A 27,817-nucleotide genomic window follows, 5' to 3' on the forward strand; every position below is an offset into this window, starting at 1 on the left:
ACTTAACCCTGCCCAAAGATTAGGAGACTAGATCACCAAAGTGCTTGAAACTACTCAACAGAAAGGTAATCAATACAAATCATTATTATAAGTGGATTCTCACATTAGCATTTTGAATCTTTTCTCTGGAAGAAAATTGTTCATCAAACAGAAGTGAACGAATGCTTTGAGATGAATTTCCTAGGCTTCTGAATTATTTGGCCTGGACCTTATCTCAAGTGAGATATTTTTTAAATGGAGATATTTGTCCAAAGCAATCTGATAAATCATAATGATGGCTTTTAACACATATTGGTAACCAGTTTAAAAATACTTCCAGTTTCTAAATCACTTGGAAGTACTTTGATTTTAGAATCTATACCTTAAATCATTTCTTTTCTTTCACTACTTTTATCTATTGATACCTCTGGCTCTTATTATATCCCTTTTCCATGACTTTTGTTTTTGTCTGATTTCACTTATAACCCAATTCAGTTTTGATATCAGTGATCAGTCATCTCAAATACTAATCACCCTTCTGGGTCTGACTCATATACTTCAACTTCAAGGAAAGCTTCCTTTAATGTTCTATCTTTATTCAGTTCCCATGCTACACTGTGGCACTATTCTACAATATCATTGACATCTGCCATTTTGTTTTGTTGTGATTTCTGTTAATATCACAGTCCTCTACTGAACTGCCACGATAAACCCCATTGAGGAGTCATTTATCCCCCCGGGGTTTTTTCACCTCCTAGGGATCATCAATATTGAAAGTCAAGAAAGCTTAACTCCTTGGCTTACTACAATTTCTCAAGTTATAACCACAACTGAACTTCCAGAGAATATACCATTGGATTTTGTCTTCTTAGGTTTTGCATTCCTCAAGTTTTCTTTACTGATATGCCTGAGACTGTCCTCAATAACTAAAACTAAGCCTGCCTTTACTCTTGTCCAGGTCGAATGCGTGTAGGGAAGGTGTACTTCCTCCAACCTGTACGGGATATTTAAGAATGGTCTGTGCCACAGAACAAAGGGGGTAGTGATGGTAGTGTGGTGGCTTTGTTCATGGGATAACTTGAAACAATTTCCTCAAATTTTCTACTGATGAAGAGTAATGAGGGAAGGTATCTGATTAGGTATTTAATTTTTCCATGAAATATGCTGCTCAGAATGCCCTTTTCATCCTCCATTTTTACTAGTCAAAATCTTATATTATGCTTTGAGACAAAGCTTAACTGGTATTACTTTAAACCACTACTCTTCAACCTCACTTACCAATCTCCTTCTCTTTAAATATCTTAAAATACCTAGCTTAAATATGTAGAATTTTTCACATTTTAAAATATTTTGTTTTTATTTTTAAATTATCTGATTCATAATTTCCATGAGAGTGAAATAGTAGGCACTGTTTTTATATCTAAAACCATGTAGGAAAATTTTAAAACATATAGCAGATGAACAAAAATATTTCAGTGAATAAAAGGTTCAGTCGTTCAGTGAATGACTATATTATGACATGATAGTCATTTAGGGGAGATAGATCAACAAACCAATGTGCATTCCATTGATACCATCACTTTAACATTCATAAACTGGCAAACTACAATATCTGAGTCTGGTTGGGTTTACTATAATCAAATTAGATAAGTGACAAGTGGTAATTAGTAAAAAAGAAATAGAATAATAGTAATGAACTAAAAAAATAGAGGAGCTAAGCTGTTTATTTGATTGTAATCACAGAGCTAGCTGGAGGTAGAGCCAACATTTAGAATCAAGGTTATCTGACTCTTCAGCTGTGTCCATCATAGTAGATAGCATTTGCTGTATTGGAACTAGAACACAGGTGTTCTGTCTAATCATGCTTATCTAAATACTACATCAGAATTACATGACCAATTAACCCATGGTCAAAATTTATCTTCTTGTCACATTATTTCAGATTAAAATATAATTTAAAGGGCTTCCCTGGTGGTGCAGTGGTTGAGAGTCCACCTGCCGATGCAGCGGACACGGGTTCGTGCCCCGGTCCGGGAGCATCCCACATGCCGTGGAGCGGCTGGGCCCGTGAGCCATGGCCGCTGGGCCTGCGCATCCGGAGCCTGTGCTCCGCAACGGGAGAGGACACAACAGTGAGAGGCCCGCGTACCGCAAAAAAATTAAAAAAAAAAATAATAATTTAAAACTCCAGTTTTGACAATATAGAAAAATTAAATAACTGAAAACTCCCTTTCTATAAAAATTCTCTCTACAGATACTAGATAGAATATTATTAGACCTCCTATTAAATATGCAACTGAGCTCACAAGAAAGTAAGGGGAATTTCTAGGAGTTGTAAATAAGAACCAACTGAAAACCAGAACATTAAGTACATGAGCTAATTCAGTCATGAGGTTGCTCTAGAGGGCTTGCTGATCTCAATGATCTGGGACAGTGGTTCTTAAGTGGGGAAACTTTGTCCTCCAAGGGACATTTGGAAATGGATGGAGACATTCTGGTTGTCGCGACCGGGAAGGGGTGTATACTACTGGCATCTTGTGGGTACAGAGTAGGACTGCTACTAAATTTTTCACAATGCACAGGATGGAAGCCTCCCATCTTTGCCCATCACAACCACCACTAAAAATTACCCATTCCAAAATTCAGTCAACAGTGTTAATGTAGAGAAATCCTGCTCTATAGCCTAGAGATTGACTCCTAGTTGAAGAAGGGAAAGAAATTGGGCTTATTGGGCTAGTAAAATTAGGGAGTTAGAACTGAGACACCTTATGTTACAAAGTTAAGACTTTTTCAGGGCTAACTCTAAGTAAAATAGAGAACTAGAAACAAGTCTACTTTTCAGACAAAAGGGGATTTGTGTGCTTTGTCCTGGGACTGAAAATTTGTAGCCATGGTATGCCTTCAGGCATGTCTGCATTTCAGGCATCCTCTGTTACTAACTCCTAGATAACTCCCAGGCATAAAACTTATTCTATTGTAGTAAAACACTTGGGATTCCAACAGAAGCAAGTGTAAACAGCAGTGGAGAAAAGTATTTTCAACACAGCCACACATACCTAAAGGCTCACTAAAGATAAACTCATAATCGAAACCATAAAACACACCAAGAGCAAAAGAGTTCACAGGTAATGCAACAGGATGAAGTCCTTAAGCACTTCAGATAACAGATTTCTTTTTCCACACAGATATATTTTTCAAACAGATGTGTTCAAAATAGTTAAATATATAACCTAAGGTTTAGAAATAAATGAAAAGAAGAAAGCACTATCTTAAAAAATTAACCTGGACAAAAATGAGTTGGATGGTATTCAAAGAATGAATGGCTAAATTTTATTCAGTTTTGATAAAATACATGAATCCTTAGATTTAAATATTATGCTAGTCTGAGAAAGTGCTGAAAAATACAAATATCACATATCAACAGACATGATAGTGAAACTACAGAAGACCAAAAGTAGACAGAAATTCTTAAAATCAACTAGAGAAGTAAAGGCAAATGCCCAGCAAAGAACAATTACCCCAACTGCAAATTTCTCAAATGAAATACTAGAAAGTAGAAGACAACGCAGTATCTTCAAAGTGCAGCACGAAAGTAACTGTCAACCTGGAACTCTATGTCTTGGAAACCTAATGATATTTTCAAAGGATATTTGAAAAAAACTTCGCAAAAGTTCCTTGCTGAAAAGACTACAAGAACTTGCTTTTCAAATCCTGCTGACCATTAACATCATTTGGAGGACTTTTAAAAATTCTCAATATCAAGCCACAGCTCAGATTGATTAAATTAGGATCCCTGTGGGTGGGACTGAGTTACCTGTTTTTTTTCTAAGTTCTGTAGATAATTCTAATATACAACTTGGTTGAGAACCACCCGTTGACATGTATTGTAGCAAGAAAGCAGTCAAAACCAAAAGGAAGGTAGAAGTAAGCAAGAAACTGGCAAGTAAGTAACTGTTGAATATATAACAATCCATAACAATAATAATGTTATTTAATCTTCTGTATGTATATATATATACACGCATATATAATATATAACATATATTCATGTCACATAGTAAATATAAAAGAATAATAAGACTTGCCACTTATAGACCATGTTTTCTGACTGTAATATAATAATTCAGAGTCTAAAAAAGTAGCCCAAAATACACATATTTAAGAATTTCAGAACCAAGTATCTGAAAAATGTCCCCCAAGTAATGTTAATGGTCAGCCAGAGTAGAAAAACAAGCTTTTGTAGTCTTTTCAGCAAGGAAATTTGGAAAGTTATTAAATTTTAAGTTTTAATTTAAATATATATGTAATAGAAATATGGTATATCCAAACTACAGATGGTTATTATCTCTTCAAGGTTAGGAAGAGATGGAAATTTTAGGGAGGGGGTTGTAGGAGTCTTCAACTGTATCCCTCATAACTTATTACTTCCAAAAATTTTAGAAGTGATAAAATTATGGCAAAATATTAATTTTGAAGAGCTGATTGACAGTATAGAAATAGTCACTATTCTTTTCTGTGCACTTTTATAGGCTTATAAATACTTCCTAATATTTAAAAAAAGAACACTGCTATTTTATAAAAAGCACCTATGACTAAAATTATGTGTAAGAAAGTTAATTTCGGAGCAGCACAGATATATAAATATTGTTTGTTCAAATTTACTTCACAACTGGCAGGTTGAAAACCCACTTCCTAAAACTGAAGTCAACTGATTTATTTGCGGAACTCATCGGTGCATCGTATAGTCAGCCACCTCTTAGCCCTAGTCTGCAACGTGAGTGCCCCAGGAGACCAGCCACTGTACCACTACCCTCCACATTAGGTCTGGAGAGCCTGAAGCGTTCATGGGTGAAATGGATACATCTAGAGGCTCTCCTTGGCATGGTTTAATGTTTCATTTGGTACCAAAAAGTATTATATTTTCATTCCACTTACATTCTTCTTCTATTCGTGCATGACCGAAAAATCTATTAAATGTCAAAAAAGATCACTGAAAAGAAACTAATATTGCTCAAAATAAAATCTATTTTACCAGAATTCACCAACATTTTTCCTCCTCCTGCATTATGATTGAAATCTAGGTCACAGTACAGTTCAACTTATACTTTGTAATGCCAAATTTTTATAGATAGCAAAATGCTCAACGCTCTCTCCATGGATTAATTTCACATGTAAAGTCAGACATGTCAGTGAAACAGAAGCCCTCAAGTGTCACATTCAGTATATTAGTGATTTATTATTGTACTATTTTATTCTCAACCTGATTTTTCTAGTGTATTTTTAAATGTGCCACACTAGTTCCTTAGAATACAATGGACATTCATCTTTGTAAATCACCATTTAACAATTGGTGGGATTCTTCACGGGAAATTTAAAGCAGAATCATTTAAATCCTCTTTAACGTGACTGAGCTCTTATGTGCTCACATGAATGACTAAGGTGTGTCATTTCATCTCTCTTGCATCCCATCTCTAAAAACTATTTCCATTCTCATACCTCATCCACACTTGTTAGCATTCTACTATTTGCTAAAGGAAGTAGCTGCCAGTGTAATCTTGGATATGTAACCTACCTGCAAAATTATTATGGGGTCTAAAATTGTTCAGATGACTTTGGAATTTTGTTTTGGTTTTGCACAATCACAACTGCTTTATAGTACAGGATTAAATAGTAGAGTCTACTACACAAGACTTCTATGAAGCTTCAGTAAAATAATCTACGAAGGTTACTTGGCTCAGGGTTTGGCATATATTTTCTATGCAATAAATGTTACCCTTAGAAGGAGCTTCAGTGTTGGTGGTATTCATAGTAATAGTAGTAGTGGTCGTGGTGGAAGGTGTATTTGTTATTATTTTAATAGTAATAAGATGCTAATAACAAATATGAAAAATTATGAAACAAACTGGCCCATAGGAAATATATTTGTTGTGTTACTTTCTGAATTTGAAATTATTCTAAGAGTTCCCTTTCAAGTATTCTTTTTCAGAATGTGTAGCCATAAATAAAGAACAGATAGTCCTTATTAAGGAAAATAATAAAGCTTAGCTCTGTTACTATAGCATTTTATTTGTGCTGGCTTAAGCAGACTTGCATATTACCCCAGTGAATACTAAATATATTTATTTACCTAATCAAAGAAACCATTAAAGTGTTCCTGACTAATTAGGAATTTTTATTATTGTTTAAGTTTAAATACTAAAAAAAATCAATTCTAATTCAGGAGATAATTTATTGGAAAATTATCATATATAAAATTACTACACATGTGCCTATATCTTACATATATATCCATATTTAATAATCACGTCAGTATTATTTCAAGAAAAAATAAGAAATAAATTCATTTAATAATAAAGAATGATTTTTGTTTATTGACAAAACAGAAAACTGTTCTGTCAAATATAACTCTTGACAGTGAAACCTATCTCTTAAGAAGCTAAAAACCCACGTCTACTAGTTAGACACATTTTGCTTCTCTTGTTCAAGTTCATTTCCCAGGAAGCTGAAACCTCTCTCATATTTCACTGCCTTTAAATTGAATAATAAAATGTTAATTTGTATTTTATGCCAAGTTTTTTTTTTTTTTCTCCACAAAGGATTTTGCATTGATGTGAATAGTCATTATACAAGGTCCTTCCAAGAACCATACAAAAGAAATACTTTTCAGGCATTTGACTAAGATCTCAAGTTGAAATGATTTGCATTCCCATTAGGGCATCTTTTCTAAAATGCATAGATCAGTGTCTCAGATTGTTCAAAGGCCATCAGAAGATCTTCTTTTGTGTAACGTGTCTGGAGAAGGCCCAGCAAAAGGCAGTTCCTGGGTAAGAGATTGTTCAATAATGTCAGGTGAATCTCTTGAGTCTTGCACCCTGTCACATTATTTTCTGCTAATGTTGACACAAACGGAATAAATCTTCAGTTTCTATTCATCTATACATTATTATCAAAAGGGACAGCTGATAGCTATATCAACATGGTAATTTAAGTTTGCAAATTGTAACTGGGAGTGGTTCCCTAAACGTCTACAAAGTAAAGGTTAAGAAAATCTTATTTTGCTTTGTAAAAAACACAAAGCCTATCTGTTGAAAATTGAAGCTATCAATTTGTGATTTTAAAGACAGCATGATATGTCAAGGATTGAATTTGAATTTTACCTTGTATGTCTGATATTAAGTACAGAGATGGGCCTAGAAATAAGTGATAAGCACACTGATAAAATATTTATTACAAACATAGATATATTAGTCCATCTGTTTATGAGAGGATGTCTTGAGTTTATGGATATAACTTGATATTTAAGGACAATTCACATGAAATTACTTACCAGAGAAGAATGAGAAATCAAATATAGCATCACAAACAAAGATTACTAAAAGTTCTCACAAATTACAAAATAAAACACTTAAAATGACTATACTTATGAAGGATGGAAAGTTATTTCAGTACAGTGGAAAATCATGTTTCATGGAATCATGCAAATTGGAGACAAGAAGCAAATAAGATGGGCATCTATTCCAATACTGTCATTTTCTATAAAAGAAAATTGAATGTCAAAGATAATAAGTGACTTCCTCTCTCAATATAAAATAAAATGATTTTTAATTAGGTTTACCTATAAAACAACCACAGTGAAAAGTAGAAATCGCATTCCATATATTTGGAGATATATGTTAAAAATTTGTATTAAAGAACAACTTTAATTTTTCTATTTATTCAACTTCCTTTTAAAAGATGCATATAAAAACAAAACTTTTCACATTTACTCACTTGCAGACTATCTTTCTATTTCATAAAATAATTAACATATGAATTCCATTCCATCTAGCTTTTCCTTTTATATCAATATATGTTTCTTCCATTTGCTCACACAGGGCACATTTTCTTTAGCCTCTCTATTATCATTTTGATTTAAGTCCTTTGCTTTCTTGGATTGACTGCTTCTGATAGATTATTCCTACTTCACCTTTTCTGTTTGGCTCTAATTATCCACAGTAATTTTGTAGCCTTTGTTACATCACCACCTCTTAGGTCTGGGTAATGAGGTATGCAGTGCCTTCATTTTTTTCCCCTTTATGGTTCAATCCTAAAGTATAATGTGAGAAGTGAAATTGGTATTTTGTTAGTTAGGAAACTCATTAACAGCCCACTGCTTTATAAACTGTCAACTGTCAACTGTCACAGGAAAATTTGAGGGTAATTGTCCTACATAATTATTCCCTCTCTTTCCTTTAATAACAAAGCAATTACTTAAAAATATGAGTAAGTCTGCTTAGACATTTTATCACCAGACCATATAAAGTGAATCCCAGGACATTAGCGAATATTCAAAATCAAAAATATTATCGACATCAGTTTATCTGGTTTGCTACCACATCATCTTAATGACAAATGCTATATATTAAAACTTGCTCAAGCCTAGCCTCATTTTCACTGAGACTAGCAACAGAGACTTTGCTGGTATAAATGGCAGACCACTGTTAAACATAAATACTCTTCTAACTGAACATATTTCTGACAGAAGGGAATGTAGAAAATAACAGTCTATCTTCAAAAAGGAAGTTTAAAAACATGTACTGTTCTGACATGGAAGACTAGTACAGTTTTAAGCCTGTGAAATGCATATTGGAGTATAAAAATCAATCAATTTTTAGAACTCTGATGAAATCTTCAATTAAGTTCTGGACAACATTAAAGGCAGACATGTAGTTTAATACATCATTTGTCTTAAGATCACTTATCTGGCAACATCAACTAGCCAGAACACAGTTGAGAGCAAAGAAGGAAATAGATAATACTTGAATGCTTAACATGTACCACAACTTTAAATATATATTAAACTTCACAAGAATCATTTGATATATATAGATAGATAGATATAGCAGTAGAAATTAAATCACAGCAATTAAATAACTTGTCATGAACATAAGAACAACAAATTTCATAGTTAAGACTCAAATTTAGGTATTTTGACTCCAAAACCTATACTTAATGTATATAACTAACCTGTAACATATACTTAACTTCTATAATGTAAGGAAAAAAATAATCTTCAAACATACATACATAAAATAAAGCAAATGCTAAGATATCTGAATAAAAGTTAAAAATTCCTTATATTAAATGTTTGCCTTTTCGACACAGGAGCTCTAATACTAACATTATTGGCTCATTTCCTGCCACTGTGCCCATTGAAAATATATACTTCTCTATACAGGCAAGTTTAATTTACAGTTTCTTACACGAAACATAAAACTGCTCCTAACTCTTGCAGATTATTTTTTACCTTTGCCAAGACCCAAGACTTCTTAGGGTGAAAAAGGTAATGCATTTACTAATCTAAACATTTACATCAAAAACAATCCATGTAGAGTTGTAATTCTAAGAGGTGGGCAAGAAGAAATAAGTGGTAAGGGGCGAAAATGTCTGAATCACCCGAGCTGGTTTTTCAAACGGGTCAACCCCTCTTTCTTTCTTGTCCCAAGGTGATCTAATACTATCCACCACTTTAAATAAACATTATGTGTCAGAGATTCTTAGAGTCCCTACTAGAACTGAGTGTTGGTTCATATATTTGCATTTGCCTCCTAACTGTTGACATCACCCATACCTTCAAAATTCATATATTGAAGACCTAACCTCCAATGGGATGGTATTGGAAGTGGGGACTTTGGAAGGTGATTAGGTTTAGAAGAGGCTTGAGGATGGGGCCCTTGTGATGGGATTAATGCCCTTATAAAAAGGGGAAGAGACAGGATATCTCACTCTTTCCCTGTCTGTGTGCATGCATGCACCAAGGAGAGGTGATGTGAGGACATAACAAAAAGACTGCCCTCTGTAAACCAGGAAAGGGCTCTCAGCAGAGACCTTGATCTTCTACTTCCCACTCTCCAGAACTCTGGAAAATGTTTGTTGTTAAACATGGGAAATGTTGTTATTAAGGCACCTAGTCCACAGTATTTTGTTAGAGCAGCTCAAGCTGACAAAGACAGCCCCCTATCTCATTCCCAAGTCTTAAATTTTTATAAGTCCACAAAAAGTGTTCTTTTGTAAAATATAACTGTTCTCAGTGGTTGTTTCCAGTTTCAGATAAATTCTAGATGTTCTCCAAATTAGCAGTTGGCTCACCCTCTCACCAAAACCACAGAACACTCTTTGGCAAGCACCTCATTTGCTTTTATTCAGCTCTCAATGGGGTTCAGAGTTGACATTTGATTTCAATAAAAGTACCCAGACCCACCTGATAAAAATTCAGCAGCCAAGAATGATGGATCCATGCTATGGGTCATTTATTGATAACCTCGGGTAATCCTTGACTTCTCTCTTTCTTTCAAACCCCACATCAAATTCGTAAGCAAATTTGGTAGATTTCATCTTCAATGTATCTCTACAATCCAGCCATTTTCACCACCTCCACATTGCCACTATTGCCCAAGGCACCATCATCTCTCACCTGGTTTTATGCAGTAGCTTCCTAACTGCTCTCCCTGTTCTTTTGGTGCCCTGCCCCCAGTCTAGCTTATGTTTAAAACAGCGGCAGCTGAGTGAGTGTTCTTTTTAATACAAAAATCAGATCATCAGAATATGTCCTCTGCTCAGACCTCTCCAGTACTTCCTATTTTACTCAGAGGAAAAGCTTACATCACTAAGCCTTTATATGTCCAGAATGCCTGTTGCTTCTATGACCTTATATTCTTCTTCTCCTTCCACATTTGCTCTAGCCACTATGTCTCCCCCATGCTGTTTCTAGAACTATGTCCTCTGCCCTGTACCTTTAGACTTGTTCTTCCCCTTGTCTGAATTTTTTTTTTTACCAGATAGCTCTGTGGCTTTTCCCCTTTACTCTTCAAATATTATCTTCTAGTGGAGAAATTCCTCACTGCCTTATTCAAAATTATGAATGACTTCCCTACACATACATACACACATGCCTCCTTATGTTTCTACATCTGTCTGATACTGGACTGGATTAGAAACACCCATTGATGACAATCTCATTCCTACCCCTGCATTTGCCTTCTAACTCTGTTTGACATTACCCAATACCTTCCTCTAGCATTCTTCTGTTTACCTAAATCCTTTCATCCAAGTATCCTAACTAGGTATCACACACTCAGGGATGATGTCAAAGAAATAAGTCCCTATATTTACATCATATCTGCATTCCTATTTCTGGGTTGCTGGCATCTGTTTTTCATATCCCTCGATTTAGTTTTCATATTCATCATGCTAATTTGCCTGATGTTTCCACATACTTAAAGGGAACAGAGCCAGCTCAGACCCAACCCTCAACTGGTTTTGCTCCAGTAACTTAGGACTGGACCCTACCCCAGATAGGGTGGTGATGGTCACTGAATGAAGGGGAAGGCCTGGCTCACACCTAGCTCTGGATCTAGCCCCTCTATCTCCATCCAGCCCCATCTCCTACCAAGGTGATAGCTGTCAGCACACCCTGAGGAAAGATGTGACTTGTGTTCATGTCAAATTCAGCAAAATCCATGTCAAAGCTAGGCAAAATGAGAAGACAGAGGAATTGGGCTCAATTGAAAGAGAAAGAGAAAACAACTGAAAAAAACAAATAATGAAACAGAAATAAAGAATTTACCAGACAAAGGATTCAAAACATTAGTAATAAGAATGCTAACTGAATTAGGGAAAAGAATAGATGAACACAGTGAGAATTTTAACAAGGAACTAGAAAATTATAAAAAGAACCAGTCAGAACTGAAGAATACAATAAGTGAAATGAAAAAACACAACGGAAGGAATTAAGAGCAGACTAGGTTTTCCACACACGAGGAAGCCCCTTTGTGGGCGGAGACTGCGGGTGGCGGAGTGGGTAAGCTTCACAGCCGCGGAGGAGAGCGCAGCAATAGGGGTGCGGAGGGTAAAGCGGAGGCATTCCCACACAGAGGATCCCCGCACAGAGGATCCCCGCACAGAGGATCCCCGCACAGAGGATCGGTGCCGACCGGCACTCACCAGCCCGAGAGGCTTGTCTGCTCACCTGCCGGGGCGGGCGGGGCTGGGAGCTGAGGCTCGGGCTTCAGTCGGCTCCCAGGGAGAGGACTGGGGTTGGCTCCGTGAACACAGCCTGAAGGGGGCTAGTGCACCACAGCTAGCCGGGAGGGAGTCCGGGGAAAAGTCTGGACCTGCCGAAGAGGAAAGAGACTTTTTCTTGCCTCTTTGTTTCCTGGTGCACGAGGAGAGGGGATTAAGAGCACTGCTTAAAGGAGCTCCAGAGACTGGCGTGAGCCACGGCTAACAACCGCGGAGCTTAAAGGAGCTGCAGAGACGGGCATGAGACACTAAGGCTGCTGCTGCTGCCACCAAGAAGCCTGTGTGCGAGCACAGGTCACTATCCACACCCCCCTTCCAGGGAGCCTGTGCAGCCCACCTCTGTCAGGGTCCCGGGATCCAGGGACAACTCCCCCGGTAGAACACACAGCGTGCCTCAGGCTGGTGCAACGTCACGCTGGCCTCTGCCGCTGCAGGCTCACCCCGCATCCGCGCCCCTCCCTCCCCCCCGGCCTGAGTGAGCCAGAGCCCCCGAATCAGCGGCTCCTTTAACCCCGTCCTATCTGAGTGAAGAACAGACGCCCTCAGGCGACCTACACGCAGAGGCGGGGCCAAATCCAAAGCTGAGCCCCTGAGAGCTGTGAGAACAAAGAAGAGAAAGGGAAATCTCTCCCAGCAGCCTCAGAAGCAGCAGATTAAAGCTCCACAATCAACTTGATGTACCCTGCATCTGTGGAATGCATGAATAGACAACGAATCATCCCAAACTGCGGAGGTGGACTTTGAGAGCAAGATTTATTATTTTTCCCCTTTTCCTCCTTTTGTGAGTGTGGATGTATACACATCTGTGTGAGATTTTGTCTGTATAGCTTTGCTTTCACCATTTGTCCTAGGGTTCTGTCCATCCATTTTTGTTTTTTACTTAAAAAAATTTTTTTTCTTAATAATTATTTTTTTAGTTTAATAACTTTATTTTATTTTATCTTATCTTCTTTCTTTCTTTCTTTTTACTTTTCTCCCTTTTATTCTGAGCCGTGTGGATGAAAGGCTCTTGGTGCTCCAGCCAGGAGTCAGTGCTGTGCCTCTGAGGTGGGAGAGCCAACTTCAGGACACTGGTCTACAAGAGACCTCCCAGCTCCACGTAATATCCAAAGGCAAAAATCTCCCAGAGATCTCCATCTCAACACCAACCCCCAGCTTCACTCAACGACCAGCAAGCTACAGTGCTGGACACCCTATGCCAAACAACTAGCAAGACAGGAACACAACCCCACAAATTAGCAGAGGGACTGCCTAAAATCATAATAAGGCCACAGACACCCCAAAACATACTACCAGACGTGAACCTGCCCACCAGAAAGACAAGATCCAGCCTCATCCACCAGAACACAGGCACTAGTCCCCTACACCAGGAAGCCTACACAACCCACTGAACCAACTATAGCCACTGCGGATAGACACCAAAAACAACGGGAACTACGAACCTGCAGCCTACCAAAAGGAGACCCCAAACACAGCAAGATAAGCAAAATGAGAAGACAGAAAAACACACAGTAGTTGAAGGAGCAAGATAAAAACCCACCAGACCCAACAAATGAAGAGGAAATAGGCAGTCTACCTGAAAAAGAATTCAGAATAATGATAGTAAAGATGATCCAAAATCTTGGAAATAGAATAGAGAAAATGCAAGAAACATTTAACAAGGACCTAGAAGAACTAAAGAGGAAACAAGCAATGATGAACAACACAATAAATGAAATAAAAAATACTCTAGAAGGGATCAATAGCAGAATAACTGACGCAGAAGAACGGATAAGTGACCTGGAAGATAAAATAGTAGAAATAACTACTGCAGAGAAGAATAAAGAAAAAAATGAAGAGAGCTTAGGACAGTCTCAGAGACCTCTAGAACAACATTAAACACACCAACATTCGAATTATAGGGGTTCCAGAAGAAGAAGAGAAAAAGAAAGGGACTGAGAAAATATTTGAAGAGATTATAGTTGAAAACTTCCCTAATATGGCAAAGGAAATAGTTAATCAAGTCCAGGAAGCACAGAGAGTCCCATACAGGATAAATCCAAGGAGAAATATGCCAAGACACATACTAATCAAACTGTCAAAAATTAAATACAAAGAAAATATATTAAAAGCAGCAAGGGAAAAACAACATTAACACACAAGGGAATCCCCATAAGGTTAACAGCTGATCTTTCAGCACAAACTCTGCAAGCCAGAAGGGAGTGGCAAGAAATATTTAAAGTGATGAAGGAGAAAAACCTACAAGCAAAATTACTCTACCCAGCAAGGATCTCATTCAGATTTGATGGAGAAATTAAAACCTTTACAGACAAGCAAAAGCTGAGAGAGTTCAGCACCACCAAACCAGCCTTACAACAAATGCTAAAGGAACTTCTCTAGGCAAGAAACACAAGAGAAGGAAAAGATCTACAATTAACAAACCCAAAACAATTAAGAAAATTGGAATAGGAACATACATATCGATAATTACCTTAAATGTAAATGGATTAAATGCTCCCACCAAAAGACACAGACTGGCTGAATGGATACAAAAACAAGACCCATATATATGCTGTCTACAAGAGACCCACTTCAGACCTAAGGACACACAGAGACTGAAAGTGAGGGGATGGAAAAAGATATTCCATGCAAATGGAAACCAAAAGAAAGATGGAGTAGCAATTCTCATATCAGACAAAGCAGACTTTAAAATAAAGACTATTACAAGAGACAAAGAAGGACGCTTCATAATGATCAAGGGATCGACCTTAGAAGAAGATATAACAATTGTAAATATTTATGCACCCAACATAGGAGCACCTCAATATATAAGGCAAATACTAACAGCCATAAAAGGGGAAATCGACAGTAACACATTCATAGTAGGGTACTTTAACACCCCACTTTCACCAATAGACAGATCATCCAAAATGAAAATACGTAAGTAAACAGAAGCTTTAAATGATACATTAAACAAGATGGACTTAATATTTATAGGGCATTCCATCTAAAAACAACAGAATACACATTTTTCTCAAGTGCTCATGGAACATTCTCCAGGATAGATCATATCTTGGATCACAAATCAAGCCTTAGTAAATTTAAGAAACTGAAATTGTATCAAGTATCTTTTCCAACCACAACGCTATGAGACTAGATATCATTTACATGAAAAGATCTGTAAAAAATACAAACACACGCAGGCTTAACAATACACTACTTAATAATGAAGTGATCACTAAAGAAATCAAAGAGGAAATAAAAAAAATACCTAGAAACAAATGACAATGGAGACACGACAACCCAAAACCTACGGGATGCAGCAAAAGCAGTTCTAAGAGGGAAGTTTATAGCAATACAATCCTACCTTAAGAAACAGGAAACATCTCAAATAAACAACCTAACTGCGCACTTAAAGCAATTAGAGAAAGAAGAACAAAAACACCGCAAAGTTAACAGAAGGAAAGACATCAAAAAGATCAGATCAGAAATAAATGAAAAAGAAATGAAGGAAACGATAGCAAAGATCAATAAAACTAAAAGCTGCTTTTTTTTTCTTTTTTTTTTTTTTTTTTTTTTTGCAGTACGCGGGCCTCTCACTGTTGTGGCCTCTCCTGTTGCGGAGCAGAGGCTCTGGATGTGCACGTTCAGCGGCCATGGCTCACGGGCCCAGCCGCTCCATGGCATGTGGGATCTTCCCGGACCAGGGCATGAACCCGTGTGTCCCCTGCATCGGCAGGTGGACTCTCAACCACTGTGCCACCAGGGAAGCCCAAAGCTGCTTTTTTGAGAAGATAAACAAAATTGATAAACCATTAGCCAGACTCATCAAGAAAAAAAAGGAGAGACTCAAATCAATAGAATTACAAATGAAAAAGGAGAAGTAACAACTGACAGTGCAGTAATACAAAAGGTCATGAGAGATTACTACAAGGTACTCTACGCCAATAAAATGGGCAACCTGGAAGAAATGGACAAATTCTTAGAAATGCACAACCTGCCAAGACTGAATCAGGAAGAAATAGAAAATATGAACAGACCAATCACAAGCACTGAAATGGAGACTGTGATTAAAAATCTTCCAACAAACAACAGCCCAGGACCAGATGGCTTCACAGGCGAATTCTATCAAACATTTAGAGAAGAGCTAACACCTATCCTTCTCAAACTCTTCCAAAACACAGCAGAGGGAGGAACACTCCCAAACTCATTTTACAAGGCTACCAGCACCCTGATACCAGAACCAGACAAGGATGTCACAAAGAAAGAAAACTACAGGCCAATATCACTGATGAACATAGATGCAAAAATCCTCAACAAAATACTAGCAAACTGAATCCAACAGCACATTAAAAGGATCATACACCATGATCAAGTGGGGTTTATTCCAGGAATGCAAGGCTTCTTCAATATATGCAAATCAATCAACGTGATACACCATATTAACGAACTGAAGGAGAAAAACCATATGATCATCTCAATAGATGCAGAGAAAGCTTTCGAGAAAATTCAACCCCCATTTATGATAACAACCCTGCAGAAAGTAGGCATAGAGGGAACTTTCCTTAACATAATAAAGGCCATATATGACAAACCCACAGCAAACATCATCCTCAATGGTGAAAAACTGAAAGCATTTTCACTAAGATCAGGAACAAGACAAGGTTGCCCACTCTCACCACTATTATTCAACATAGTTTTGGAAGTTTTAGCCACAGCAATCAGAGAAGAGAAGGAAATAAAAGGAATCCAAATCAGAAAAGAAGAAGTAAAGCTGTCACTGTTTGCAGATGACATGATACTATACATAGAGAACCCTAAAGATGCTACCAGAAAACTATTAGAACTAATCAATGAATTTGGTAAAGTAGCAGGATACAAAATTAATGCACAGAAATCTCTGGCATTCCTATATACTAATGATGAAAAATCTGAAAGTGAAATGAAGAAAACACTTCCATTTACCATTGCAACAAAAAGAATAAAATATCTAGGAATAAACCTACCTAAGGAGACAAAAGACCTGTATGCAGAAAATTATAAGACACTGATGAAAGAAATTAAAGATGATACAAAGAGATGGAGAGATATACCATGTTCTTGGATTGGAAGAATCAACATTGTGAAAACGACTCTACGACCCAAAGCAATCTACAGATTCAATGCAATCCCTATCAAACTACCACTGGCATTTTTCACAGAACTAGAACCAAAAATTTCACAATTTGTATGGAAACACAAAAGACACCGAATAGTCAAAGCAAACTTGAGAATGAAAAATGGAGCTGGAGGTATCAGGCTCCCTGACCAGACTATAGTACAAAGCTACAGTAATCAAGACAGTATGGTACTGGCACAAAAACAGAAATATAGATCAATGGAACAGGATAGAAAGCCCAGAGGTAAACCCATGCACATATGGTCACCTTATCTTTGATAAAGGAGGTAGGAATGTACAGTGGAGAAAGGACAGCCTCTTCAATAAGTGGTGCTGGGAAAACTGGACAGGTACATGTAAAAGTATGAGATTAGAACACTGCCTAACACCATACACAAAAATAAGCTCAAAATGGATTAAAGACCTAAATGTAAGGCCAGACACTAGGAAACTCTTAGAGGAAAACATAGACAGAACACTCTATGACATAAATCACAGCAAGATCCTTTTTGACCCACCTCCTAGAGAAATGGAAATAAAAACAAAAATAAACAAATGGGACCTAATGAAACTTCAAAGCTTTTGCACAGCAAAGGAAACCATAAAAAAGAGCAAAAGACAACCCTCAGAATGGAAGAAAATATTTGCAAATGAAGCAACTGTCAAAGGATTAATCTCCAAAATTTACAAGCAGCTCATGCAGCTCAATAACAAAAGAACAAACAACCAAATCCAAAAATGGGCAGAAGACCTAAATAGACATTTCTCCAAAGAAGATATACAGATTGCCGACAAACACATGAAACAAACACATGAAAGAATGCTATTATTAATCATTAGAGAAATGCAAATCAAAACTACAATGAGATATCATCTTACACTGGTCAGAATGGCCATCATCAAAAAATCTAGAAACAATAAATGCTGGAGAGGTTGTGGAGAAAAGGGAACTCTCTTGCACTGCTGGTGGGAATGTGAATTGGTACAGCCACTATGGAGAACAGTATGGAGGTTCCTTAAAAATCTACAAATAGAACTATCATATGACCCAGCAATCCCACTACTGGGCATATACCCTGAGAAAACCATAATTCAAAAATAGTCATGTACCAAAATGTTCATTGCAGCTCTATGTACAATAGCCAGGAGATGGAAGCAACCTAAGTGTCCATCATGAGATGAATGGATAAAGAAGATGTGGCACATATATACAATGGAATAATACTCAGCCATAAAAAGAAACGAAATTGAGCTATTTGTAGTGAGGTGGATGGACCTAGAGTCTGTCATACAGAGTGAAGTAAGTCAGAAAGAGAAAGACAAGTACCGTATGCTAACACATATATATGGAATCTAAGAAAAAAAATGTCATGAAGAACCTAGGGGTAAGATAGGAATAAAGATAGAGACCTACTAGAGAATGGACTTGAGGATATGGGGAGGGCGAAGGGTAAGCTGTGACAAAGTGAGAGAGTGGCATGGACATATATACACTACCAAACGTAAAATAGATACCTAGTGGGAAGAAGCCGTATAGCACAGGGAGATTAGCTCCGTGCTTTGTGACCACGTAGAGCGGTGGGATAGGGAGGGTGGGTGTGAGGGAGACGCAAGAGGGAAGACATATGGGAACATATGTGTATGTATAACTGATTCACTTTGTTATAAAGCAGAAACTAACACACCATTATAAAGCAATTATACTCCAATAACGATGTACAAAATAAAAAATAAGAGCAGACTAGGTGATATGGAAGAATGCGTCAGTGATTTAGAAGACAGAATAATGGAAATCACCCAATTAGAAAAGCAGAAAGAAAAACAAATTTTTAAAAATGAGAACATTTTAAGAGATCTTTAGGATAACATGAACTGTTCCACCATTCTCATTATAGCGGTCCTAGAAGGAAAAGTAGGAGAAAAGGGGGTTGAAAATATAGTGGCTGGAAGATTCCAAAACCTGGGGAAAAAAAAAAGATACCCATGTACAGGAAGCAAAGAGGGTCCCAAACAAGATGAATCCAAATAGACCCACACCAGGATATATCACAATTAAAATGGCAAAATTGAACAATAAAGAGAGAATTCTAAAGGCAGCAAGAGAGAAACAGAGTCATATATAACGGAATTCCCATAAGACTATCACCTGATACAACAAAGGAGGCAAGAATATACAATGGGGTATAGACAGCCTCCTCAATAAATGGTGCTGGGAAACATGGACAGCTATATTCAAAAAATCAAACTGGACTACCCTCTCACACCATGCACAAAAGTAAATTCAAAATGGATTAAAGACTTAAATGTAAGACCTGAAATTATACAACTTCTAGAGGAAAGCATAAGCAGTAAGCCCTTTGACATCAGTCTCAAATATCTTTTTGGATATGTCTCCTTAGGCAAGAGAACCAAAAGCAAAAATAAACAAATGGGACTACATCAAACTAAAAGCCTTTTGCACAGCAAAGGAAACTATCAACAAAATGAAAAGGCAACCTACTGAATGAGAGAAGATATTTACAAACAATATATCCAATAAGGGGATAATACCCAAAATATACAAAAACTCATACAACTCAACATCAAAAAAACAAAAAATACAATTAAAAAATGGGCAGATGATCTGAATAGACAATTTTCCAAGGAAGACACCCAAATGGCCAACAGGCACATGAAAAGATGTACAACGTCACCAGTCATTAGGGAAATGCAAATCAAAACCACAAATGAGATATCACCTCACACCTGTCAAAATAGCTATTATCAAAAAGACAACAAATAACAAATATTGGCGAGGATGTGGAGAAAAGGGAACCCTAATGCACTGTGTGTGCATGTTTAAATTGGTGTAGCCACTACAGAAAACAGTTTTGTGATTCCTCAAAAAATTAAAAATAGAACTACCATATGATCCAGCAATTCTTTTCCTGGGTAGTTATCTGAGGAAAACGAAAACAGTAATTAGAAAATATATACACAGCCCTGTGTTCGCTGCAGCATTATTTATAATAGCCAAGATATGGAAGCAACCCAAGTGCTCATCAATAGATTAATAGATAAAGAAAATGCAGTATATATATGTACAATGGAATATTACTCAGCCACAAAAAAAGAATGAAATCTTGCTATTTGCAATAACATGGATGGACTTAGAGAGGTTATTATGCTAAGTGAAATAAGCCAGATGATAAAGACAAATATTGTGTGATTTCACTTATATGTGGAATCTAAAAAGCAAGACAAATGAACAAACATAACAGAACAGATACAGAGGTATAGATACAGAGAACAAACAGATGGTTGCCAGAGGGGAGAGTGGTGTGGGAAGGAAAGAAATAGGTGAGGGAGATTAAGAAGAACCAACTTCCAGTTTCAAAATAAATGAATCAGGGCTTCCCTGGTGGTGCAGTGGTTGCGAGTCCGCCTGCCGATGCAGGGGACACGGGTTCATGCCCCGGTCCGGGAAGATCCCACATGCCGTGGAGCGGCTGGGCCCGTGAGCCATGGCCACTGAGCCTGTGCGTCTGTAACCTGTGCATCCGGAGCCTGTGCTCCGCAACAGGAGAGGCCACAACAGTGAGAGGTCCGCATACCGCAAAAAAATAAATAAATAAATGAATGAATCACAGATATGAAATGTATAGTGTGGGGAATATAGTCAATAACTATGGAATATGTTTGTATGCTGATATATCATAACTAGACTTATTGTGATGATCATTTTGAAATACATAGAAATATTGAATCACTATGTTGTGCATTAGGAAGTAACAGTGTTTTAGGTCAATTATACTACAAAAACAAGCAAACAAACAAACAAACTCATAGAAAAAGAGATCAGATTTGTGTTTTACCAGATGGTGTTGTGGGGAGGGAGAATTGGATGAAGGCAGTCAAGGTACAAGTTATAAGACAAATAAGTACTAGGCATGTAACATGCAATATGGTAACTATGATTAACACTGCTGTATGTTATATATGAAACATCACAAGAAAAAATATTTTTTCTATTTCTTTAATTTTGAATCTATATGAGATGATGGGTAGTCACTAAAATTACTGTGATAATCATTTCATGATGTATGTAAGTCAAATCATTATGCTGTACACTTTAAACTTATACAGCGCTGTATGTCAATTATATCTCAATAAAACAAAGAAAAAAGAGGGAGAGAAATAAATAAAACATTAAACTTATATTTGGTAAGATTTTAGAGGTTTTAATAAGGATTACAATACTATTTATACTAATAGGCATAAATAGGAATTTTAACTCATAATAATGAAGTAAAATACTTAAAATGAAATCATAGTTTCCCTTTTCTAATATAGATTGGTAAGTAATATAAAAATTTCAAATTTCATCAAATAAATACAAAAGAACTTGTTACCAACACCAACTGCACAAATCATACTGTGAAAATAAACAATCAGTAGATATTCTTATAGCTAATTCTGAATTATATATGCAAAATTGATTTTAGTAGGCTTCCCTACCCTCCTTCTTTGGAACAAGGAGAAATGTCTCCAGTTTTTAAATGCTGCATGGAATATGTATACACTGTAGAATGTTTGACACTTACTCTGCAGAAGCCAGAAGACAATAAATATGAAGATCAAAGAAAACAGACTTTCAATCTGGCATCTGTGGGATGGCACTACATATATATATATATATATATATATATATATATATATATATATGTAGCAGTTAACAAAATAGTCCTTCCATTGTTTGACAGATAGAAGGATGACTTTGCCCTAGCTAATATGAAAAGAGGTGCAGGGCTTCCCTGGTGGCACAGGTTGAGAATCCGCCTGCCAGTGCAGGGGACACAGGTTCGATCCCTGGACCGGGAAGATCTCACATGCCGCGGAGCAACTAAGCCCATGTGCCACAACTACTGAGCCTGCGCCCTAGAGCCCGCGTGCCTGGATCCCGTGCTCCACAAGAGAGGCCACAACAATGAGAAGCCCACGCACCACAACGAAGAGTAGCCCCCACTTGCTGCAACTAGAGAAAGCTCGCATACAGCAATGAAAACCCTACACGGCCAAAAATAAAAACAAATGAATAAATAAATTTTTAAAAAATTAAAAAAATAAAAAATAAGAGGTACAACGTCTCATTCTACAGTATATGGTAAGGATTTAAGCAATCAACATATTTTTTGATAAATTCTATATGACAAAATGAATCCCTATATTGCTTATTTCATTATGCCACTAACTCCAGGTTAAATTATTTTTTATGTTTCTTACAATTGGGAAAAGAGAGTAGAGGCAGAAGGATTGGGCCCATGGGTAGGAGTTGACTGTTGTTAAGCAGTCGAGTCCTTTGACTCCTCTTCCTGAGCTCCCTTACATTGCTATCTCCTCTTCTTTTGAAGTGTCATATACTTGAAACCAAGAGAACAATCAGTCCTCCATATCTGCAGGTTCTGCATCCCCAGATTCAATCAACCTTGGATTGAAAATATTTGGGAAACAAAAAATTCCAGAAAGTTCCAAAAAGGAAAAATTGAATTTGCCATGTGCTGGCAACATTTCACATAACATTTACATTGGTATTAAGTATTATAAGTAATCTAGAGATGATTTAAAGTACATGGGAAGATGTGCATAGGTTATATGCAAATACTATGCCATTTTATAGAAGGGACTTGAGCTTCTATGGATTTTGCTGGTAGGAGGGGCTGGGGGGGAACCTGGAACCAATATCCTGCAGATATCAAGGGAAGGCTGTATCTTCAGTAGAATACTCAGCATTTGCATTTCACAGAAGCAGGATATGCCAGGAGCCTAAATAGGATCATCAAAAGGATAATTAGCTGCTATAGAAAGATTCTACATATTTGTTTTTGAAATAAGGGGTTAAGGGATATATCTCAAACCAAGGAAGGTACTGATGGAACCATGTTTACCGGTGATATGTCCACTAGAGTATTCTCAAAACCTGATCCAGCCATTCCAGCAGCTGTCCTTTTAACCTGTTAGGGTTATTATTTGATGTTTCAGTAAAATGATAGTACATTTAGTACATAAATGGTACATAAGTGTAGGAATTTGAGGATTTTGTGGAAGAGGGGGAAGATCCCAACTGAATCACTGACTTCTATATTCATTAATTAGTCAGTTAGCAGTTTAAAAGCTTTTTTATTTGTAAAGTGAGGATAGAAACAACTCCTAGCATGAGGACTCCTTAATAGTAAGTACACAAAATATTTTTTTCTATTATCTTCTGCAATGATTTTAAACCAGTTTTTATCATGTGTAGTTAAATATTGGAAAGGAAAAGTGATGCTGTTTTGGTTTTCATTTTTATTTTCATAAATAATACAAAAAATATTAAGTCTGGTAAAAGATGATTTGTTTTTTGAAATAATGATGGTAAAATTTCTACCCATTAAGACATACAGAATTGGAAAGAAATTGTAGAGTTTTAGGGTATCAGGAAATGCTTTACAAATGTTTAGGAGAATTAACTATTCTTTCTAATCGTCTATATGAATACAAAGAAAAACTAGAAAACCAATTCATAAAATAACAGTGTACATTATTTTTATAATTTATTAATTTTAAAGAAATAAACTAGTTGATATTGAATGATGGGAAATGGTAGAATAAAACTGAACACAAAAAGGACAGAGAGGGCTTCCCTGGTGGCGCAGTGGTTAAGAATCCACCTGCCAATGCAGGAAACGTGGGTTCGAGCCCTGGCCCGGGAGGATCCCACATGCCATGGATCACCTAAGCCCGTGTGTCACAACTACTGAGCCCGCGTGCCACAGCTACTGAGGCCTGTGTGCCTAAAGCCCGTGCTCCACAAGAGAAGCCACCGCATTGAGAAGCCAGCGCACCGCACTGAAGAGAGCTCCTGCTCACCGAAACCAAAAGAAAGCCTGCGCGCAGGAACGAAGACGCAATGCAGCCAAAAATAAATAGATACATTTATGTTTTTTAAAAAACAGGACAGAGAATGGCACCACTTATGAATGTTTATGATCACTTATATAAGATTTCTACATAAACAATTGCTGAGTTTAAAATTTACTTGATAATGTAACTTGGAGGCATTCCTCCTTTTGCTTATTTTTCTATCTAATTTATATTCTTAAAGATAAAGGGAATCGTATCTAACTTTTGAATGAATCCAAGCACTAGTAGACTTAATTTTGTCTTTTGTTGCTTGGAACCTGATTTGAAGCTTACATACTGACGTATTGCTCCAGGCAGCTTATACTCCATTGATGGAATTAGTAAGTCAATCTACCCTCTATGACTTGAGGGAACCATAACAAACATCTATCAATGACGGCAGGCAATGAAGGAAAAATTGTATGTAATGTCAGGTGGCTGAATACAGGAGAAAGATATATGGTAATTACAGTACAGGCAGACAATTGCAGGTAAGAAAAAGAATTACTTAAAATGCTAGTCAAAGTAAAAATATACACATTCGGCCATCACAATTTACTTTCTTTGATTGAAAAGAAAAAATCTTATGTCCTAAAAATAATGTTTAGATCAAATTTGACAGCTTGAGTAATGAGCACTTCATATAGTAATTCTAGATGACTTGATAGAGTACCCCTATGTCAATGATGGAATGACCATAGTTTGAGAGAATAATTCTCTACATCACAATATCCTTGACATCACAGAAGGAATGGTTAATTATTCCTTTATAGTAATAGTGGGAATATTTCTAATGATGAGGTTGTAAAAATGTAAGCAGGATACTAATTTTCTAAACTTCCGATAAATTTAAATATCTTTATTTTCTATGACAAGAAAATATTACCAACTTCTACCTCCACATTTTTGCTTTCCAGTGCAGCACACCATGGTATCATTCAGGCTTCACTTGCCATTAATGCATTCGTTGTGTTTTTAGGTGCCCTATTTTTTAATAATGTCAATTAAAATAGCATCAATAAGTGTTCATTTTCATATGTGCATATCATAATATAATTAGCAAATTTAAGACCTGAAATTTCGTAGAACTTGTTTATGTTAACCATCCAGTTTACTCAAAGTACACTTACATTTTAAAACATTAACATATAATACAAAACGTAATGTTTAAAAATCATTATTAAAAGTTCAAAGGTATTGAAATTTTAGAACACAGGCATCCTGAAAACCTTACTTAAGATGCCCTGATTTAGACATATAACTGTCAACTAAATTAGAGAAGAGTTTTAATAATTAAAATATACTGTAAATAGACAGGTTTTTAGGATTTAGATTTAATGACTTTAAAAATTCAAATTAAACGTAAACATGGTTAGAGTTTACTTGTGTAGAAATTGATGTCTTTTGGAAACAGTCACCCAAAATAATGGTCTAATGATTTTCAGTGGCCAAGCACACTTCCTTAAATTGGATAAGGCCCAGTAGGCCAATTTTTATATACAGCTAAACTTGATTCAAAGAGCTTTGATTCAAAGAGCTCTTGACTCAAAGAGCATTTGTCAAACAGCTGCAATGTACAATGGACTTAGGGTTCAGAAAAGAACACAATTTTTAGGTTTGATGGACCTTACAGAAAAAAATTCAGCACTAGTCTTGGATAACAAAGAAGTGTAACAGTACCTTGGGTTGTGTGCTACCTACAAAGTAGGTAAATTAAAATTAATGTTACGGCTGATGGATGGACACATGGGAGTATGCGTAAAGTGTGATGACCTCTGTTTCTTATGTTAATGTCTACCAGAGAGCATCTGTCACGAGAGAGACATTAAACCACCAAATAAAATTACTTGACCAGTTGATTTCTCACCTTTGTCACTGGCCACCCCAGTGCTGGCACAATCCATACATGAGTAAAGGGATCATGGTGTCAGTGATTGAGACTATGCATAATAAGCCCAGCAATAAAAACAGAGATAGCAAAGCAGATTTAGCAATGCTGCTGCCAAAGGCCCAACCTTCCAGAGAACGAGACCAATGTTCAGTTCCCAATGAGACCACATGGTCACTTAGTGGGAATCTGATTATACTGAGCAAAAATACATTCTGGCAGGAGGAGATACGTCATCAGATGTGCATTGTTTCATTTTGTCTAATGGGCTTCAGTTAGCATCACTCTCCTGGGACTTACCAAATGTCTTATCTACCAGAATGGAATCTCACATCATATTGCATCAGACCAGGGGCCTTCTATATAGCAAAGAAATATGAGACTAGGTCCCAAAACATAGGATCACATACCACACCATCCAGAAGCTGCAGGTCTGAGAGAGCTTTAGAACATCCTGCAGAAGGCACAGCTGAAGTTCTAGATTGAAGATCATACTTTAGAGGATGAGAAACCATATTCCCAGAAGTAGTATATATTTGAAATCAGACACTGATATGATGTTATTGCTCCATAAGGCAAAACACATGAATCAGAGAATCAAGGAATCGAACCAAGAATTAGAAGTAGAAGCACTGCTTTCACTTGCATGACCTCCTTGGGAAGTTGTGCTTCCCCTTCCATTAAATCTGGGCTCTGATAGTTTAGATGTCCTGATCCCTAAAGAGGGAGCAAATTTCACCAGGGGATACAGCAAGTGACTAATTCATCTATAAGCTATGAGCATCACCCGGGAACTCTAGATTTCTTTTGCTAAGGGACTAGATGGGAAGAAAATAAAGCTCTCTCTGGTGGGGATAATTGACTATGATCATCAGAATAACAAAAGTCTGCTATAACAAATGGGGGCAGGGAGAAATATCTTTAGCACCTATGTGATCCACCTATGTGCCTCTTTGGTACTCCAATCCCATATAGACAAGTATAGCAACCTCACCCTGAAGAAACCACCATGACTTGGGATTCAGACTCCTCACCATGAGAGGCTGTGTCATGCCACCAGTAATTACCAAGACCATCAGAGATGCTCGCTAAGCATAAAGGAGATCTAGAATGAATATTGAGGCAGACAAAAAATATCAGTTGTGGACCCAAGATAAGCTTCAGCATTGTGGGCAATAGTTTATCACCCTACCCTTCCTCTTTTGATTTACCCCAGGGAAGACAGCCCTCCAGATACCCTGAAGGATCTGCTGCAAGAATTTATGCTAAGAAGTAGAGAGAGCAGAACAAGGGTTAAACTTTGGTGAATGTTACAATGTGCTCACTATCTATATGTCCCTTCTTTGAAGGACTATTTTGTCCTACCTCCTGGGAGTGCTGTCAGAAGCCAGCTTTCAGCTGTCAATGTCTTCAGGAATTACTTGACTTCAGAGCTCCACTTCACCCAAGGTCATACACTTCCCTGGCGTGGCCCAAATCAAATGACTGATGGCTGTAGAGGTTATTAAAGTTCTTTCTGGCTATTTGCTCCTTTTTTCCCCTGGCTTCCACAAGAGTTTATCTGAAAAGTACAACCTTAATTCGCATCCTGCACACCATATTCTGACTCAGAGTCAGCTTCTCAGGGAAACCAGCTTGCAATACTGCTTGATTACCATACTACAGGTTATTTTAGTCTTATTAAAGTGTTTACTGAATTGCAATCCAAGAGTTCTGCCCATTCAATTTAACAGTCACTCTTTGTATTTATCCTTATCTCTTTTCTTTCTCTTCCTTGCCTCCTTCTTCCTGTTTCTTTCCTTCTCAGCCTTCACTGTATTTTTCTTTTTTCCTTC

The 27,817-nt window shown here is 37.0% G+C and overlaps 1 protein-coding gene across 2 annotated transcripts in view; it reads right to left on the reverse strand.

Annotated features, from left to right (window-relative positions):
• ROBO1 (roundabout guidance receptor 1) overlaps nucleotides 1-27,817 on the reverse strand; it is a 1,111,527-nt gene that overhangs the window by 986,222 nt on the left and 97,488 nt on the right. Inside the window, exon 2 of one of the 2 annotated variants that reach the window (XM_060297919.1) lies at nucleotides 11,987-12,131. The exons of the other annotated variant lie outside the window; for it this stretch is intronic. The gene's annotated coding sequence lies outside the window, so the exon portion shown is untranslated. The remainder of the gene's footprint in view (nucleotides 1-11,986; nucleotides 12,132-27,817) is intronic. 2 annotated transcript variants of the gene reach the window in all.

The sequence above is a fragment of the Globicephala melas genome, chromosome 4 (assembly GCF_963455315.2).
Source record: "Globicephala melas chromosome 4, mGloMel1.2, whole genome shotgun sequence".
In the NCBI taxonomy this organism is placed as follows: domain Eukaryota; kingdom Metazoa; phylum Chordata; class Mammalia; order Artiodactyla; family Delphinidae; genus Globicephala; species Globicephala melas.